Below are 8,531 nucleotides of genomic sequence, written 5' to 3'. Positions count from 1 at the left end.
GCTAAGTTGGCAACAGTGGAGCGCAGAGGTAAATAAGATTGTTTTTCCATGTATTGACCCATCACTGTTTATCCAAAATTAAGGAAATCGGAACTGATTTATTGTTGCACCCCAAACAAAACTGGAATACCTGAGAAAAACCCAAACATGCAGACAGAAACAGATTCTGATCCCACCTTGGATATGAATCCAGGACCTGGCTGAGGTAAATCAAAAGCTGCACTTATAATATCATTACACTGCCATTCATTATCTTTAATGAAATAATATCAAAGAACACCCAAGGCAAAACCCAGAGGTGGACACGTTTCCAACCTGCACACCATCTCTTGATCTGATCAAAGATAATCACGGTACCACAGCCCTGGAAACAAACTCTGCCTGACCTGCAGTGTGAATTCCTGAACTGTGGCTGGTTTCATTTATCTCTCCAATGTGGGGAAAATGGTTGTGATCATAGCAAGGTCTGTTTCCTCTTTTTAGCATTTATGTCAGTCACACTAAAGAGGCTCAACACATAAAGCAAGAAAAGGCCTCTGAGTTTTGAACATATTTTTGCTTTATCTTACAGATGGAGATACATACAGGTTAACCTTTACCACGAACATGACGTTACATCATGTTTTCCCACCTTTGCAACCCTCTAAAGGGTCAATCCAATGTAAGACTTAATTCACAGCATTTAAAGTATTTCAAAACATTTCCCAGATGAACAAAAAACAAGTCTTCACCTGCCGATTATTTTTATTTTTAGGAAAAACCCTCAAAAAGACTACTTTCCAATTGCGGTATATTTCATACTATTGAACAAGTCCCTTAAGTTTTAATTATGATGTTTTAAAAGGGAAATTATTGAGGTCATTTTAATTTATCATATGATTAACTGATTTATCACTAATTACAACAGGCCTGTTTGTCGCTGTACTTGGCAACATTTCAGCAAACAATATCAGTAACAACCATCCTGCTAGCAGGATTAGCAGGTCAAACTTTTGAAAGAGAGATATGATGTAAAATGTACTTTTTTGAGTTTTATATGTTACAATATTATTCCCTCATCAAAAACACGCTTGGAGTGTCTCTTTGATTCTTTCAAACATGTTTGAAGAATCCTTCAGGCAGCTAGCTACTCCTGTGCTTAAAGCAATGCCCAATTTCAAGGCATCAAATTATAAAGTCAAATTTCTTTTAAGCTTATTTTAGATATACAGCATTTAACATTTACTTGATTGTTATATAAAATGGCACAATAAATCTAATAATAAATAGTAACTCCCCTTAAAAATTTGTTAGAATTGAGTTATTTTGTACATTAGCAACTAATTAGCACAATGCTAGCTGTTGTTAATTGCATAGTAGGAGTTAATGTTGATGTTTATTGTACTCTAAACTATGTGATTTACAGTTTGTTAGGTTTTAGAAGATATTAGAGGAAAGTCTATATTTTCTTGCTTCTGGCTGCTTCTTGTCTCAGGTTTTGGATCATGGACAGGATTTCATGTTGCAGTCATACATTGCTAAAACAAAGAATCTTATCAAGTACTTTTGGCCTTCTTTCTAGTGAAAAACATTTTTTGTGAAAAAGGAAGTTGCGCTGGTCTTTTCTGATGTTTTTCTGTCAAACCAACCAAACCTGCTGAAAAACCTGTTCCCCTCCTCACCTGTGGGGGCGCTGCACCAAGAATAACTGAAGGAAATGACACATTCCTTCACCAAATGTAAACAAAAATGAAATGGTATCAGATTTTAGTGGTTGAAGGATTTCTCTTCTGTCTTTGGTGAAATACTATGTACCACTTCTGCTGCTAACGCTAAGCTAACATGTTTGTTTTTGTTGTATTTAGCCAGAATGCCTTACATTTTAGTCCATTTCCTGCTTTTAGAGCGGTCTCCAGTCCACTTGGCATTCACATTCAAACCGCAACAGAGCTCAGTGAGAACTGAGACAGAGGTTTGTAGGTGGACCAGAGTTCACATTGGATTCACACCTCCCCAAACAAACCAAACTTTCTACACAAATGGACTGGAGTTCAATTAAAACAAAATAAACAGGACTGGTGTGAATGCAGCATAAGACTTGAGACTTTTTATCTGCAGTAAAAGAAGAACATTGCTCCTTTCTGTCGTGGCGTAGAATGACAGGCACAGAAATGCTAAAGTCTTTATTTTTTGAGATATCTCCATTCTGGTTCCATGAGATGTGAATCATTACTAGATCTCAGATAAGCAGCAGAAAAGAGCCATCTGTGGGCTAAAGAAGGTATTTCAAGTTTTCATAATCTCAAATTTACTGACCACCTGACACGTCTGGGGAATGTAGGACATTTGTTCACCCTAATATTTGGGACTAAGGTGATTAAATAACTCTACAATAGAGAAAATGCTTTAAACTCAAATCCTGCCAGCCAAGTCAGCCGCTAACTGTGTATCTGTGGAGCTAAGCATGTGCTAACAATGTGTTTAGTGGCAGTCTGTCAACAGATGGTTAGGTCTTTGTCTGTAGTCCAAATAAGGATTTGTCAGTCAATAAAGATGTAGCAGCACTTGGCGTTTTAATAAACTGCTTCAGTTACTGGCTCTTTGTGTTCTCTAGAAGAAAATGACAAACTGCTGCAGAATTATGACAAATCAAGTTTATCCGTTTGAACATTACAAATATCATCTGTTGTGACAATACATTGAAAAATATTTGCATATTCTGTTTTTATTTATCTTACATAACATCCCAACATCATTGGAAGAGTGGTTGTAAATAATGCATCGGTACTTAACTTTTTAAAAACAGGAAATTTGTCTATTAAAGAATCTCTGTTAAACAAACCATAATATCATTTTATTACATTTTTTTCCTTTATTTTCAAGCATGCGTGCAGAACCTTTTATGGTCCCTCACCTAATTGCTTTTTGGACTCTAATACCCTGAGCTCTGCATACTTTAGTGACTTGTTTATGTAGTTTTTGAAATCTCTCCTCAATAAAAACATATTTTTCCCATTATGAAATGACAATTTAGTCTTTTTTTAATGTTCGGCCGTGCCTACCAACAGCAAACACATGGTTGTGAAACCTGTTGATGGTGCATTTGTTTTGAATCAATCATTTTTATGACAGGGAAGAAATTGTGGATTTGTACCACCAGCCTCTGACATTTTACACGTTTAAGAGGTGATACAATGCAAACTCTGAGTTTTATGAAAAAGTTAAAAAATCTCACTTCTCTTTTACCTTACATGGTACAGTTTGACTGTTTGCTAAAAACTGAAGACAGAGTCTGCCAAACTGTTTAAGGTTTGGCTCAGAGCAGCCTGAGAAATAATTTAGCAAACAAAGATGATATATATATGTTAGTAAATATTTAATACATCATAAACATATAGTATAAAATGTTTTTAATAAAGGTGATGATGATGAATATATGAATTAGGTAGAGAAATGTTGGTAAATCTGACAGAAAGAAAAGTGTTAGCAGCCAGGACAGGTAAAAAAAAACAAAATAGATAACGATAAAAGCTTTATTTCTTCTAACCAAGATGAACTTTGTTTCATGAAGCAACATCTGGTTTTAACTTAAGCTGTTAATATAAGACCAAAAAACAAAGAAGAGTGATGTTTTTGAAACATTTTGACGCACAACAGGAAGTAGTTAGCTCTTTGATAGCGTAGGCAGCATTGCCTGAAAGAATTACATTCAAAAAAACATTCCCAACAGTCCCAACTGCTTCTAAATTTATCATGTGGTATCATTTTTGGTACCCAGAAGTAAAATAGAAACAAAGTGAAAAAAATTACAAACAGATTGTAAAACTGTAAGAATACTTTGCTGTGCTAACCGTTAGCTGCTTACCGTTAGCTGCTAACGACGCAAAGGCTGAGCTGATAATTCTAAACTGAACAGGTTTTTATTAAAACAGTAGTTGGGATTTAACTACTTTTAAATGGTTTGTTTTGTACCACTTTTGATGTGTACACATTTCTGAGTTGTTTTTCTAGCAAATTCTCAATTCCAAGTTTTTCCTAAATTTCCCAGATTAATCTCTATATTTCAAAGTTTTATTCTAGAAAATTATCTACATTTCAAGCTGAGAAATTTCCACAATCTTTCTAAAAATTAATATCAAATTTTCAGGCTTTTTCTAGCAGATTTTCGACATTTTTAAGCTCATAGATTAATAAATTTCTTTAAATTAATAATTAATAAATTTCATAGATTAAAAGATCTAAAAGTTTTTTGCTAGCAAATTTACACCCTTTTGAACTCAGAAATTTCCTCATTACTGTAGAAATTTTCTGAGTTCATTATCAAAATTTCAGACTTTTTTCTAGCAAATTTTAAACTTTTCAAGTATATGAAATTTCAATGTTTTTTCTAGAAAATTAAAAATTTCAGCAAATGTTCAACTTTCCAAACTCAGAAATTTCCAATTTCTTTCTAAAAAAACAATTAATCTCTAAATTTATGGCCTTAATTTGTTGTTGTCAGTGGGGAGGTGAATGTCTGGGTTTCCTGTTGAACTCTGACCCTAACGACCTCATCTCGGATTAGATACAGATAAAAGATGGATGGATAATTCCAGACTTTTCTAATATCTTACAAATGTAGCCACTACAGTCTTGTCTCTAACATAATGTTTTTATTTTTTTTATGAATGTCTGTTGGGAACAGATTTGTTGAAGATGTGGTAAAACTGGTGGCTGCTGGTTTACTGTAAGTTTGTCTTTAACTGTTCTGATGTTACAGAGTCTAGATGTGAAACTTCCTTCACTATCTTCTTAACTTCAGCGTCGTTTGGAGACGTTATTAGGACATGAAGAGGAAAATATCTTGTCTGAACTGTTAAAAACAGGGACAGTGTGATCCAGGGTAGGAACAATCTCTTCTGTTGTGTGTTTGCTCAAACGTTCTCTTTATTGCAGTTTCCTGACGTTAACCTTGGTTTATTAGTTCTGTCACTGCGTTCTTTACTAACCTGCTCTTTGTCGGAGAAATCTCGTAAATTGTTATGTTGGCGTATTTTTTTTCTCACGTTTAAATTAGTGACTCTTCTCCTCAGACCCTGCGCTGAGGAGGTTGTTCTTACCTTGCCTTTGGATTAATGTTGTTCTAATTCACTAATGTGGATTAACAGCTAAACCAGCACATTTGCCTTTTTTGGCCTCCAATTTCACCACAAACCACAGTTTACTATTAAATTCTTAATCAAGGTTGAGGTCAAAAACATCCAAGATTACAACCAGATTTACACCAAAGCAATTCGTGCAAAGGTAAATGGGTGCAGAGGTAAACAAATTAAAAGTTTTTATCTCATGAACCATTTCTGAACAATAGTAAACATATTTATATATTTTACTGTCTTCATTTGACATTTAGCTGTAGTAACATAAATTCTTTAGAGATTACGTTTCCTGGGAAAATTTGGCAAACCCGTTTTCTCTGCTTCACTGAAATATTTTTCCAATTACCTCATCATTTTGACCTTCCTAAAAAAAATTAAAACCAATAAAAGATTAAATGTAGTGTAATAAAACTGCTTTGCTTAGCAAACTAAGGAAAAACATGAAACCAAACACGCAACAGCAGTGAGTCAAGCTCAAAGCCACAACCATTATCGTGTGATGCAGTTGTTTTTGTCACTCTTCAGACTCGCATTTAAACATCATATTTTATTAAGTTATTATATAACTAACTACAAATTCATTTTAGAGAACAAACGACAAACTATTGTAAATTAAATGAACATAAATCAAACTCTTGTAAAGGTGAATATATCTTCAGTTTAAGCCTAAATAATGGCACTTAAAATATATCAGGACACAAAAAGTCTTTATTTTAGTTGCATTTATTTGTATTTAACAGAAAAATTAAAACATTTACCACCAAGTTTTTACAAACAGTTTTTGAGTCATAATCTACCATATGCTGAAATATCAACAAGTTTTCATACACATTTGTACTTTACCTAGTTAAAAGTACAATTAAAAAGACAAAAATGTAAAGTAAAAGTTACTTTAAAAGTTACTGCAGTAAAAGTATTTCTTTTGAAAAATATTTAAAATATTGAAGGTAAAAGTACTTGCTGAATGTATTCCCTAATGCAAAGGTCTATATCACTAATTGTGCCAATCTATACATATTTTATTCAATATATAATTAGTGTTGCGCCATTTTAGTGAAGTATCCTGTAGCTAACACGTTTTTATTGTGTTTGTTACACAGTTTACACTTTTACTTTTGATTCTGAGCATGAGAATTTGAGGGATGACCTGCAGATTTATATATTTTTAATTAATTTTGTTTTTATTAAAATAAAACAATAAAAAAAAATTCCTTTCAGGTAAACCCCGTTGAGACCTAGATCTCATTTTCAAGAAGGACTGAAACAAACTTCACTCCCCGTCGGGGAATCGAACCCCTGTCTCCTGCGTGACAGGCGGGGAGACTCACCATTGTACTAACGAGGAGATATATATGATATGCAGTCCCTTTTCATATAAAATAGGTGCAGTAGTTTTATTCTTATTTGCTAATCTCCTATTCAGTGACAAGTGGATAGTTTTTTCTCAGAAATGACAAGCATACAAAAAACTACGATAGTATTTTGGTGAGAAATCATTTTGTTAGTTATTTTCTGCGTCCACAGTGAGTTTAAGTGGGAGAGTTTTTGTCACAGTTATTAAAGGGACGTTGTCATCAGATTGCTTAAAAGTAATTAGGAATTTTATTTAATTTAAATCTTAAACCTTGTCAGTTTAAGGTAGTCTTTCTCAAACTGTGGTGGTTCGCGGTCGCCCCCTTCCGGTCCACAAGGTACTGCACCGTTTATTTGGCGTGACGTCACCGTAAAGAGCGACGCGTACAGCTACAATCCCTACGGAAGGATTGTGTTTAATAATAATAATGGATAAGTGGCTTAAAACCGGGTCGCTCAAAAGAAAAGCCGAAGATTTCAGTGGAAAGGAAACAAGGCGAGGATCGGAGGAAGTTTAGTTTTACCTGCTGCTCAGAGATTCGATGTAACGTTCGTTAGCGATTCGATTCTTTTGAACGGTCTCCAGAGAGAACTGTTCTCATTAACTGTTTATTACAGGCCCGGTTGTCAGTATTTAACTGATAACAAAGAAATATTGGTAAATGTGTGAAATAAATGAAATTTTAAAAATATTTAAATAAACTATTATTATTATTATTATTATTATTAATTAATTTATTTATTTTCTATATTTAATTTTAGAAACTTCATTCTTTAGAAGTCAAGTCTAGGTAACAAATAGAATCAGATGAAAAACTATAACAATAAAAAAGTTTAATTAATAACATTAACAAAAACAGTAATGTATTTCATTTTTGCAGGCAAACATTGCATTTATATTTTCAAATAAAAGAAATAATTTTATATACAGTTTAAAATCTCATTTTAGCACTGAAACTATACTATGATTGCTTACGGTTAGCATTAACAATCAGCAACACAAAACTGTCATAAACTCAAGTTACTTCTTCTGTCAGCTTTAATTTTACCGGGTAATATGGATTAGTGGAAAAAAGGAAAGACTTAAATAAACTTGAACTGTGTCAGAATAAAGCTTTTCATTTACAGATTCAAATCTTGACTGGCTATTTACAGAGCAGTGAAATAGTTCAGTTTAATTAACTAATTAACGCTGAATAAAAGTCTTTTTTTTAAAAAAACAAAGCTGAAAAGGTTTTCAGGAGCAACATACTTATTTCACTTAAAACACAGGGAAATTATGTTATGAATACACTATATAATCAGCCAGTAGAACTAATTCTTTTTAAAATTAATATCATAGAATTATTAATTTAAAACAACTTTTCTTGCTGAAAAGCTAGTTTTGTCTTATTTCAAGTGTACTAAGATATTAAAACTACAGTTAGACAGTAAATCAATAACAATGTATTTCACGATAGACATGTGATCAATATCAATAAAAAGTAAATCTGATATGATAGAATATTCATTATAGATTGTTCACTGAACACCGATCCAGAACCGCACAGCATTCTGGGAGATTTAAACAAAGCAAAGATGTTAGCTGCTTAACTTTTCACTGCTAGCTAAGCTAGGTTGGTGGCATCAGCTAACTCTCTCACTCTTTGGGTACCTAGCAACTCACTCATCATTTGGTTACCTAGCAACAGCTTGTTGAGTAACTTGTGCAGCAGCAATTTAAAAGTTTGGCTTCATAACTGCTTAAAAATAAAAAACAACATTCAGTGAAAACTGGATAAAACAGGAAATATCACACCACCAGTTTGGCAGCATTTAGGATATTTAAAACCAAAAACAAACATAAATAATTATCTATATTGACTGATATGAAACAGTTATATACTGATATGTTTTTCATGCTTCATCCTACTGTAATGAAGTAAAGTTGCTTGTTTTTTTTTTGTTTAGTTTTTTTACACCCAATTTCTACACTATAAAAACACAAAATCGTGAATTGTTTTAGATTCTAGTACAAATATGTTATTACACCTTTAATAAGACAAATCTAACTTACAACTAACT

This window comes from Xiphophorus maculatus, chromosome 20 (assembly GCF_002775205.1).
Source record: "Xiphophorus maculatus strain JP 163 A chromosome 20, X_maculatus-5.0-male, whole genome shotgun sequence".
Classification (NCBI taxonomy): Eukaryota; Metazoa; Chordata; class Actinopteri; order Cyprinodontiformes; family Poeciliidae; genus Xiphophorus; species Xiphophorus maculatus.
Note: the sequence above shows the minus strand (reverse complement) of the source record.